Source organism: Trachurus trachurus (assembly GCF_905171665.1).
Source record: "Trachurus trachurus genome assembly, chromosome: 8".
Classification (NCBI taxonomy): Eukaryota; Metazoa; Chordata; class Actinopteri; order Carangiformes; family Carangidae; genus Trachurus; species Trachurus trachurus.
The window spans coordinates 31,984,982-31,997,965 of NC_139905.1; positions in this window are offsets into that span (position 1 = coordinate 31,984,982).

A 12,984-nucleotide genomic window follows, 5' to 3' on the forward strand; every position below is an offset into this window, starting at 1 on the left:
TTAACTGAATAGGCTACATTAATTAATGTGTTTCCTAACCCTAAGTAATACATAATAATGATTGTTAATATATCTGTAAACAGTTAATTAATGCTTATATAATATAATAATGTAGCCTACTAACTAACATTAATTAAGGGACCCTTATTGTAAAGTGTTAGCCTACCAAATATGCATATGTAATCAAGTAGGCTACACTGACATCTGAACACGTGTGACCCGTATTGTATTGCTTGTTTCAAAAAATGTTAAAAATTGAGAAGCAGAAGATTGATTTGAAAGATTTACTGAAATTTTGAGAATTACAGCTCACACACAAAACAGTTTGCATCAGGGTTGTTATCATCATCATGAGACATTACAGCTGACATCACAATAATAGCTGCTCTGAAGCCACCATGAAGCCAATAAAGGCAAGGCAAGGCAATTTTATTTGTATAGCCCGTTTTTACAAGCAGTTTGTCTCAAAGGGCTTTACATGGCATCATAACAACATCCTCTGTCCTTAGACCCTCACATCAACTGAGGAAGCTCAGCAGAGAAGTCATTAAACATTACATTAAAAAAACCAAACATTCAAAAGCAAAGCACATGGTCAAAAGACTGTTATGGTATGAAGTAGGCAGGTTTGCACTTATTTCAGCCCTCACTTATTTCAACCTTCATGTCAGGTTGGTAAGAGTCTGACATTGTAGCTGAGATGGTAAATTGATCTTTCTCGTGAGTGATAGAGCAGCCGCCTTTTTTTCTGGTAAAAGTTGCCTCTGTGTTGTAGTACATGAGATTATACAGCTGATCATTACACTCTGTGCTCTCGTCAAAGATTCCCACTGCAAACCAGTTTGAATACAGGTTGTAGTCGTAGGGCACGGAGAACATGACCGCTATTTTCTTGGTGGACGTCTTTGTAGAACTGTCGCAGACATCGTAGGTGAAGACGCCGACAGATCCACAAGCTGCGTTTGCAGTCTTGCTGAACAGAGCAGTAGCAGATTTAGTACCTTCGACCGTGGATGACAGCATCTCAGCACAATATCCGCTATTTATGTGTACACTAAAGTGAAAACAGTGATAAAGCATTAATACACTGAAAAAAAATATTTACGTATATATATATTAGGGCTGGGACGATATGCTTTTCTCCCGATTCGATTCTTCTACGATTTTTTGGATGGCGATTCGATTTAAATTGCGATTCTACGATATTGCTGATTCTCTCGATTTTTAGTCTGCATTTTTAACATTTATCTGCACACAAATACTGTAGGAGCCTATACATTAACATACTCCACTATGAAGTGAACTTAAACCCTTTTCAAAACCTGTACTCTCTGTATGTAAAAAAAAGGCTAACAAATGCACATTGCACAATATTAAAAAAAAAAAAAAAAAAAGAATTGGAAAAAAAATTAAAAAAAGAAAATCGATTTTGAAAAAAAATATCGATTTAAAAATCGTCAAAAAAGATATTGCGATATTTATGTGAATCGATTTTTTCTCCCACCCCTAATATATGAATAACTATTTTAATATTGGACAGAAAAAAACGCACTTACCTGGGGTTGGACAGGATGTAGCCTGAGCATTTATTAGTAATCTCAATGGAGCACTGACGGTGTGTTGGAACGGCTCCAGCAATGTGAGTGCCGATTTGAATAGCTCCGTCCATGGCGTGAGTCCCTACTTGCTGTTTAATTGCAGATGCAGGGTTTTCCACGGAGTTCCTCGGTGGATCTGTGGGTCAAAGGACAGAGGATGTTGTTACGATGCCATGTAAAGCCCTTTGAGACAAACTGTTTGTAAAAACGGGCTATACAAATAAAATTGCCTTGCCTTGCCTTGGCTTGCTTGGCTTGCTTGGCTTGCTTGGCCTTGCCTTGCCTTTATTTGGCATTGCAGCTGCAGGAAAAGATCATTTGTTCAGACATAAAAATACAGCACAAAACACAACACAAGCCCTGAGGAAGACCGATGCAAAAAAAATTGAGCTCCTCGCCAAGTATTGGAGCTGATTCCAGTATTTCAACTTGATAAAGTTTTCTTACCCTGGAAGAAGACGGCTGAAGATGGACTGGAGCTCTGGCTGCCAGACTTGTAGCCATCTTCTTATAAAGAGATGGTGGTCAGGAAGTAAACACACAGGACCTCCCTCCACTCAACAAGCCTTTCACTTTCTAGTCAGGAAAGTTGTTTCTTAACATAACTTTACAGTCCCTGTACGTGTCTCTCATTAAAATGAAAGTAAGAGACGTGTCATTGAACATGTTTTAAAGATGACTTGACACCGCAGTCTCTCTGAGCCAGCTTTACACCTCAGCCACAAAACAAAAGTAAAACAGTTAAAACCAAAATGTGACTGTCTGTTACTGGTAAATGTGACATTTATGAGAAATGTCCACGTGACATGTGACAGAAGTACTGCTGAGTAGCCTGTTGATTAATACTTTGTCATTTGGTTAGAAATTCCCATGATGAAGGAACAAGTCCTCCAATACCCTCTTTACAATCACATATGTAGTTTTTTTTAAAACCCTCATGCGACCCACAAAGTATTCAGAAATTAAATTTTTCACCATTTGTTATGTTGCAGATTTATGTTGAAGTCAATAAAATTATTTTTTTTCTTTTCAATCTTCTCTTACCACCCCATAATGACAGCATAAAGACTAAGACACACAAAAGGCTGCATAGAATTACACACAGCCTTTAGGTGGTTGTTTGCAAACTCTATGCAGCCTATCATCTGTCTGGCACTGAGGAGAGGCTTTTGTGGGGCAATTTTTGTAGCCTTAAAGCAGAAGTAAGCGATCCGGTCGTTTTGGCTAATGCTGCGTTCCAGGCAGGCTTTTGAAACCGTAAATTACAGCTTCAAGTCACAACTTACGACTTTGTAGCGTTTCAGGCAACCCACTCGTATTTTTGCGACCTGTTTTACCTGTGAAAGTCACTATAACGGCCACTCGTAACTTCTGACCCGTGAACTCGTACCAGATTGAACTGGTACGACTTCACAGGTCGGAAAAACACGAGTTACGGGCTGCCTTGAACGCACCATAACAGTCCTCATCCCTACGTCACCACATTCACGGCGTCCCTTGGCTGCACACACAGCCCTGCATGCCGTTCTCTCTCCTCATTGGATAAAAACTGTAGGATACGAGAAAAGTTTTCTCCTCGGCTCAGAGCAGAGCAGAGTGACTGACAGACCCGTGATTCAGTCCAAACACTCTATGTAAGTGATTGCTGTCGGAAGATAGAACTATTTACGACTTATATTAACACAAATATATCACTTACTTCTGCTTTAAAGGTGTACAGAAATGGCCGTTTGTCCTGTTTGTCGCGCCGAGTTGTCACGAGCTGCAACACGAGTTTACCCGAGTGAGGAAAACGAATTTCTGTACACCTGTAAAACCCAAATATAGAAAAACGCAAAAAAAAAAAATTTCAACCATTCAGATGTTGTTGTAGGAGGCCTTTGGGGCTGAAAATGGAGTGTTTTCAAAAAAATTTATGTTTTAGTAAGGTTTTACGGAAATGTTGTAATATTGCAACGTTGGGCTTAATGGGGAGCAGAATCTCCTGTATTTCCACTCATTGTCTGAACAGCAATACAGAACTAAGGATTCATTTGCAGGGTTTTGCTTTTCTCAAGCCAGTATATAACATGAATAATAATCTCAGTCATGTTGTTATGAAGAGTCATTTATTCCAACAAGAAGAACTTTGACATTTATTTATATTATTTACAGTGATAGTCCCAGAAGCAGTTCTTGTCCTCTGAAAAACAGAGGCAGACATCTAACCCAGTCTCACAGCATCACACTTGCTTTGGGTATTAGTATACCTTTTTGAATGATGTACTCAATCGTATTTGTTGCCACAGCTTCAACCATGTCTTCTGACACAAACTTTTGGAAGTAGTTGCAGTGGTGTGTGGAGGGAGTTGACATCATCAGTGAGAGCTGGACCAGAAAATTCAGTATTGGGACTGATAAAATCTTTTTTTTTGCCAGCGACATCTGTCACGGGGCATGATGTGTTTGTTTGATTGGGGCTCAATGTCCACATTGGCTGGGCAATCAGTAGGTTCTTGGTTTTCTTTGTCCACACAGGCATCGCTATCGGATTCTTCGTCACTTGCATCAGTGTCGTCGAAATCCATGTCCACATGTCCCATGTCCTCTCTCAGTTTTGGACGATGGCAATTACATCCTGCACGCTGTACCGATGATCTCGCCTTGCTGGTGGCATTCTGAAATGGAAAAAAGAAAATTGAAACAAATGTAAATACAAATAGCACACATGCTTACTAGATTCTAGATGGCCAACAGGAAAGATGGGGTGGTGGGGAGACTGATTTCATTATGAAGTGTTTACAAATTGCACTGAAGTAGCCTGTTCACACATTTCACTGGTCACACAATACTGACCTATTGACCTATTGGAGACTGTGATTATCATTGTAATAGGAAATGCATGTAGCCTCCATCTTACAACCACACCTTACATCCATGAACATTAACACCTGTTCCAGGACAATGCCACAGATGCACCAGGAGCATCCCTGCTTTGACTATGAATTGCTAGGAACATTTTCTTATCAATAGAGACTAAGACAAAGGGCAGACATGCACAAACTGAATTTCTTTGTAAGAAAGTCCTGCATTCTGTGATAAGGAGAAAATACTGAGTGTTGAAGGTGGTTAGAAATTAAGTAAATTAAAATGTTTAAATATGGCAATATATCTTTACTCTTTATACAATAAAAATGTGTAAACATGTAATCCAATATAAGGCTGAAGGCTAGAATGTGTAAATCATGTGTAGTTTAAAGTTATATTGTAAAGATTTCAATTGTAGTTCCTCTCAAAAACAGGCTGTTTTGGCTACCACTCTGACCCAGCGTTGTAATATTGCAACAATTATAAAACAAGCTCTAAATAAAACGTAGGGCATATTTTCCACAAAAACTATATATGTTCATGTTCTAGACATTGTAATAAACACAAAAAAATATTCAAAGCATTTTACTTACTTGAATTAGATGAATCCAGTCCAGTGAATCGAAGGGATGTTGCTCGGTCAAAAAATTGGAGGTTGTGTGACTTCTTGACCTGAGGGCGGGTGCTTATATACAAATGTTGGATCCAATCGCAATGTGAGAACAAACTATAGGACCCAATGATCATGTTAATGTGGTTGAACCAAAAAAAAAAAAAAAAAAAGACGTTTTTTGGGGATAACCAAAATTGTTGTAATTCTGCAACACTGGGTCTTACAGGGTTAAAGGAGAATTCCGGTCATTTTTGACCCCCCAAAAATAAACGGTCAAGCAGTGCAATGGTAATGTCCAAAATATCTCCGACCGTTTATTTTTGTAAAGAAATCATCACAACAAGGAAAAAGTGTTAGTTTCTGTGACGCGGAGAGCAGGCGCTCTGTGATGGGATAGTAATGTCTTTCAAGGACGTTTCAGAGTTCGGCTGTCTGAGGTGAGTGGCTACATGCAAAAACACAAAGTTTATACTGTTTATAGTCATAGTCATAGTCATAGAAAATTTATTGCCATGTCAACCAGTGACAAGGAATTTGTCTTGGTTTGCTCTCCAGTACATACAACACGACACGACCCCACATGAAAAACACATGCGGGGGACAGAATAAATTACAAAATACAATACAATTTACAAATGACAGGGAACAGTACCCAGCGACATCGTGTACACAGTATGGTGCAAAGTGCAATAGTGAAGTCAATGTGAGTTCATGAGTCTGATGGCTTGGAGATAGGTGCTGTCTCTGAAGCGTGATGTTTTACTTTTGATGCTTCTGTATCTCCTGCCTGATGGGAGGAGATTAAAGAGATGATGTGCCGGATGAGAGTGGTCTGCTATGATCTTGTTAGCCTTTCTGACGAGTCTGGTTGAGTAAAGTGATGTGAGTGTAGGCAGGTTACTACAGCCGATGGTTCTAGAGGCTCGACGCACTACTTTCTCCAGCCGCGCCTTGTCCTGTGAGGTTGTGTGACCATACCAGACAAGCATTGAGAAAGTAAGTATGCTCTCTATAGTAGACCTGTAGAAGTGGGTCATGGCTGGTCCGCTGACCCTGAATTTTTTGAGCTGCCGCAGGAAGTAGAGTCGCTGATGGCACTTACTAATTACGAGACTGGTATTGAGCTCCCATGATAGGGATTGATGGATGGTAGTTCCAAGGAACTTAAAAGAGGTTACCCGCTCAACCACCTCTCCATTGATAAGGAGGGGAAGAAGAGGGGTGGCCCTCTTTCTGAAGTCAACAACCAACTCTTTAGTTTTAGAGATGTTCAGTATGAGGTTGTTGTTCTCACACCACTTTACTAGCTTCTCCACCTCACTGCGGTAAGTAGTTTCAATGTTATCAGTGATAAGACCTACTACAGATGTGTCATCTGCAAACTTAAATAACAAAACAGAACTGGAATGTGATTGACAAAAGTGTGTGTATACAGAGTACAGAAGAGGTGATAGTACGCAACCCTGAGGGGCGCCAATATTCAGAGCCCTAGCCAGTGAGACATATTTATCAATTTTAACAACCTGTTTCCTGTCACATAGAAAGCTGTAGATCCATTTACACAGAGATGGATTGACCCCCAGTTCCTGTAAGGTGTATATTAATTTATCTGGAACAATAGTATTGAATGCGGAACTGAAATCTATAAAAAGAAAACGTGCATATGTGGAACTGGATTCCAGGTGTTGGAGGACGGAGTGCACACAGAGGGACACTACACTTCTATTGGCTCTATAAGCGAATTGGTGAGGGTCAAGTGAAATACTGGACAGATGTTTGCATACTAGTCTCTCAAGAACCTTCATTATGACTGAGGTTAAGGCAACAGGCCTATAGTCATTAAGACAAGTGATGTTATTTTTCTTGGGGACAGGTATGATCACAGCTGACTTGAAACAAGCAGGCACGATAGAGAGTTGTAGTGACCAGTTAAAAATGGAGGTGAGGACTGGGGTCACTACTGTACACTATATGAGTTCAGTGGTGTGTCATAAGGATTCCAGTCATGTACCAGAGATATTTGAGTGTTTGTTGTGGTTGAAAAAATTGCCCTCATACTTTAGCGTTGTGGCTATCGCTAGCCCCGTCTAGCCATGGTGTAACGCCGGTTTGCCTGCATCAATTTCAGTCGCGTTTTTTGCTCCAACCAACACTGGGTGACCATCAGGACAACGATTTAGGGGTCAAAAATGACCAGAATTCTCCTTTAACCAGATCTGTGCCTCGCTATAATTCTGTCTCTGAGCTCTTGGGGTAGTTCCTTTGACCTCATGGATCCTCTTTTTGTTCTGATATGCATGAGCTGTACGGCCTTATTTAGACAGGTGTGTACCTTTCCAAAACATGTCTAATTCATTTAATTCAACACAGTTAGACTTACATGAAGGTGTAGAACCATCTCAAAGATGAACAAAAGACATTGACGGCACCTAAATGACTTACATGATGTCACAGCAAAGGGAATACAATGTTTGGGTGATATTTCAGTTTTTCTTTCTTTTTTAGACGGCATAGTGAGGCTGTTTAGATCACTGTGTGTTGTGTACAGCGCCACTAGTATTTTTACTGTGCTAGTTCCACTTATATTTTTTAACTGATACTTTTCATTTCAGTACCATTGTGTTATTTATAGAAACACTTGTGAAGAAAACCTAAAATGTGCAAACGTTGAATGAATGTTTCATGAATTTTCTAATTTTTTCTGGTTAAAGTGAATTTTTAAAAATGTTGAATGATCTTTGGGGCAAAGGAAATTATTTCTAGTTAACTATTAAATGCCTTTTATTTCATTTATGTGCTACAGAAGCTGAGAAAAAACATGTTTTCTGAATTATGGAATAGGCCCAGTTTTTCAGAAAACCCTCAGGTTTTGGGGGGCTGTTTACAAACAATATTTAGGTTTAGAGGGTATTTTTTTCAGGCGTCCTCAGGTCTTAATGGGTTAATTGTCGGTGCAAGCTATTTTTGGAACGGCGGAGCAGAGCCGCGAGCTGCTCAGAGCTATGCTATGGCTTGCGGCTCTGCTCCGCCGTTCTAAAAATAGCTTGCACCGACAATTAAAAGTCTGAATATTTTCTGTACCCACTGTATATGAGTGTTTTCTAACTCCTTTATCACAAAATGAATACTTTATTGGATCACTTCAACACTTCATATGCTTATTGTCTGTACACAGAGGAAATTACAGTAATAAACGTGCCATCAAACATGTTCTCATGTTAAAAAGCAGAAGAATAATGTGGGTATGTGGTGTTGGACTTTTACTGCACATTTCCAGGCAGTAGCAAGAGGCCAGACAGTCACAAGGCTGCAGGAAGAGGAGCTTTGGTGGTCAGGGAATGAGTTCAGCGATGCACTGCAGCAAAAGTTGTCTGATGAAAAGCTCTGTGAAGAGGAGGTAAAGGCTGAGCTTAGTCAGGTTAGTCCAGCTCTGTAATATGGAACAAACAGGCAGATCTGTGGTCAAAAGTGTAAAACTACAGTAAGCTGAAAACAGTACTCAAAAAGTCACAGCATGGAGTAGAAGATTCATATACAACTCTCTGAAAGATAGCCTACCTACTGGATTTTGGAGGCGCAAAATCAAGGTTTTCAGAGGGAGAATGGAGAATAAAGAGCAGAAAACGACATTCATAGAGACACTGCCCATAGCAAGAACTCAAATTGTCCCTCTCTAGGAGGGTGATCTGGTACTCATGAGGACACCGCACCACATATGGCAGACTGGGATTAACAAGGAACTTTTTCCCAGGAAGTGATAGACTTGAGATGTGCACCCATCAGACACGAATATTACTGTAAGAAGACCAAAAGGTGCTAGGTAGGGGGTGCTGCAGTTGGGTCAAAAAATGTGAGAAGTTGCATATAGACCACAAGGTGGTGATATTCTGTGCAAAATTTACAAACTAAAATTTACCACTGAAAGAATGAAACAAAGTCCTCCAACAAGTCCAGCCACTGCAAGCTGCACAAACTATAGCTGTTTTCAAATTCACTAAATATTAATGATAGCAGTGTTGACTATGGAGCCAGTGTTCAATATTATAAACACTTATGGATGTCTGATGTACGGATTGACAATCAACTTTCCTTTATGAGCCGTTCTTCTAACCTGAGTATGAAGCTTACAGTAGCTTTCTTGTTAGAAAAAGGTCTTTCCAGGTCAGGTGGCTTTTTCTGACTCCAATGCACCTCAGTCAGTTCAAGTTCATCTGTAGTTTCACAGCTGTTTCTGTCCCTCATACAAACAGTTACAGTCACTGTGTCTGTCTCTCATTCAAATGAAAGTAAGAGAGACGTGTCATTGAACATGTTTTCATGTCTTAACAAAGAGAAAGCAAAAGTATTATGTGGGCATGTGGTGTTGGATTATCACTGTAACTGCTGGTGGTTGATTTCCAGGCTGCTATTTAAGACATGGAAAATGTTGGACAATGTGTCCACTTGTTGTATTGAAATGAGTGTCTCAAATGTGTGTGAAATGAGTGCAGCAGATAGACTACAACTGTATTATTACTGTATGGAGGCATACAAGTGCCAATAAGAATAATATATATAAATCGACAGACATAATAAAATAGATGAATGTGGAATTGGGAGGAAAGGAGGAATAGGTTTTTTTTTAAAGTATAAAGGTGAGGATTAGATGTAAGTATGAATCGCCCTCTGCTGGAGACTCAGTGACAGATGGTCTCTGTGCACTGTTCCCTCTAAGGTGTTTTACTGTGCAATTGCACACTGCTCCCCACCTCTTTGCCCAGAAGACAAAAAAGTTGCACACTCAAATATCCCCGACTAGTTTACTGTTTATTTCTCCCTAATGTGGCTTCGAACTGTGGTCTGTAGTGCAACTATGATTTAAGTTTTTGCTTGAGAATTATTATTACCGTTCATATCAAGAATGCTTCAGTGCCAAGAGTTGATGACACCAACTTGATGTTAGTTATTTTTTTCATATTGTTCATATGGCAATAAATGCAAAATCTATTTTGCCAAAACAATATAGTATTTTGTTCTCATGAACTGTAACTGACCTAGATATGGAGCAGCCTTTAATGTTGTCAAAATAATCTGTTATTAATCATTATAGTAATAGCCAATAGTATTGATATTTGGAGTTGGAGAGGTGAGGCCGTAGCACCAGCATGTGGACGTACTGTGTTCGCTTAAGCTGTCGCTCACAGTCGCTCAAGCAGCTCATCAGGGGAGTTGAATTTCTGCTCAGAAGTTTTGAAAATTAGAGGGAACATTGTCTCTGTGTCCCATCCTTTAAGTCCAACAGCTCCTCTGCAGTTTCTTCTTGAAACTTCGTACAAATGTTTTAACCCTTTTGCGGTATTAGTGCCAAAAACGTCCACTAGGGGTCACTTTTTCCTCTTAATTTGACCATAACTTTCACTATAGTGCAGCAAATGGCATGATTTTTGCTGACAAACCTTATTTTTACATACAATTTGAAAATATGATTTCGACATTTTCAAAAGGTCAATATTACACTGTCGGCAAATTTACTACCCTTTAGCGGTATTAGTGGCTGTTTTTCATAAATCTGATTCTGAGTAGATTTTTTATAGAAAGATGGAAAAGTGTACTACAAATATGCTCATAAACACCATTATACAGATACAGAAACTAGGCTAGTAATACAACAGGCCTATGTAATGGGTAAATGGGTGAACCAGGTGATCAACAGTAAAATTACCTAATTTGATCCCTTCTGAACAGGGTTGATCACCCTGACTGTAAAAATTATATTTATATATGGTGTCATGTCTCTGCATTCAAAACATGTGTTTATAATGGGAGTCAATGGGGCAAAAACAGCCACTAAGGATATTTTTTTAGAAAATCTGTTGCTGCACGAAAACTAAATATGCATAAAAGTCATTGATGTTACTAATCTAAGACATGTCCAAGACTGTGATAACATGAAAAAAAAATGATTTGTCCGATCACTTTTTATATTGAAAATAGCTCATTTTGTGTGTATTTTTTCCCATATCAGTGAGTTCATTTTTTAAATTGGCATTCAAAGGGTTAAAATTTTGATTTAAAAAAAAAAAAATTTAGTAGTTTTGATCAAGACTGAAGTTGATTAACAGATTTATGCAAAAAAATTTGAAAAAAATATTTATCTGATATATTTTTACAGCAGTCAAAGTTAGTTGCCAAAAACAGCCACTAATACCGCTAAAGGAAGTTTTTTTTAACGCTGTTGGTGAGGATGTAACAGAGGTGTTGTCTGGTCTCTGACTGGTGATGTAATCCACCACCGCAGTGCTACACTGTGGCTCTTAAACATCCACCAGGTGTCATGTAGTTCTTGAACATGTCTTTGTACTAATGTAGTATTCAGTGTATTTGGTGCTTGTCATGGTGATGTTTGCATTGTCACTCATATATAACTTATCCTATGGGTGCTGATGAAAAGTGAATTTGGCAGGTAAGCGCAGCAGCAACATAGGCAACAGGGGGCATGAGGTTTTTTAACTGTTGTGCATCAGTGGCTTTTTGGTTTGATTCAGATATGACTTTTATGATGAACAAATGTTCACTACAGAGAGTGAACTGTTACAAATGAAAAGAAAAGTCTTCCTAAGTTGTTATGCATGAAATGAATATTGTTTGTTTGCATTCTGTGTAAAGAGCATTACTAAGAGCAGGTTCAAAATGAACCCTTTTGACGTTACACATTGTGAAAGGGTCAGTGGTGTTTGTGCAGCCGCCGACACACCCAACTCTGATCTCACTGCACTGCAGGACCCAGAGGTTCAAGAGAGCCTGTATTGCCAAACATTACCTCCTGAGACTTTAATTCGTTCAGTATTAATACAATAACTTAAAGGGATAGTTCAACATTTTGGCAAATTGGAGTAGGTTTGTTACCTTTTATTTAGACATTAGAATTCACCACGCTATGATATAATAACAGAATGTTACGAGACAGAGTTGTTTTCGAGGCAAATGCAGAGATTACTTGCTGGAAAACTGCCCCCGATGGCAATGCACATGAATCTATCTCTAAAACAACTCTGTCTGGTAACGTTGTGTTATTATCTCATAGCGTGGTGAATGTGCAGGTCACAACTTGTCCACCAGAGCGTTGTGGAGTTGTTGGATTGTGTATTTGATGAGTTTGATGAGGGAAACCAAGAAATCCCATTAGCCTCCGTAGTGTAGCTCTGAGCAGCTCACGGCTCTGCTCCGCCGTTCTAAAAATAGCTTGCACCGACAATTAAAGGTAAAAAACCTACTTCTAAAACTATAGGGATTATGGCAATGGACCAATTTGCCAAAATATTGAACTATCCTTTTAATATTCATTTCAAAGAGTAGGGACGACTGGGATGGATATTCTGTCTTTGTAATATGAAAAAAAGCTGTAGTGTCATGACAGCTATTATTTGAAACATTCATACCTCACTCTGGCTCGAGGAATGACTTTACAGAAACTTGCCAGGCCTGTCCAGCTCTACCACTCATCTACAGCATCTTTACCTGCTTCTCCTCAGGATGTGACAGAGAGAGATAGAGACCGTGTGAAATTAAGTTAAGATCGTCTCAATTGAACTGGTAATCACTGCTTCTGGCTATATGTTAACATGGGATGTGCTTGAAGCCCTGAGCACCCCCAGTTTCCACACAATGGAGGGAGGGTCCTGCAGAAATATGAACGGCCCACAGCAGTTTTTCTCTTTCCTCCACCTCCTTTATAAGGAGATCACAGCCAGTGACAGCCAGAGCTTCCACCGTCCTTCACAGGTGTTCTTCCAGGGTAAGAACTGCTTCCATTTGATATTCTAGAAATATTGAGATAACATCTTGCTCTGTGTAGACCAGTCTAAACTTTATAGTCAATTTCTACTGTAAATAAAATGTTGTTTCCTTTGTTTGAACACGTTGTCCAGTAACATTTAATAATAAGTA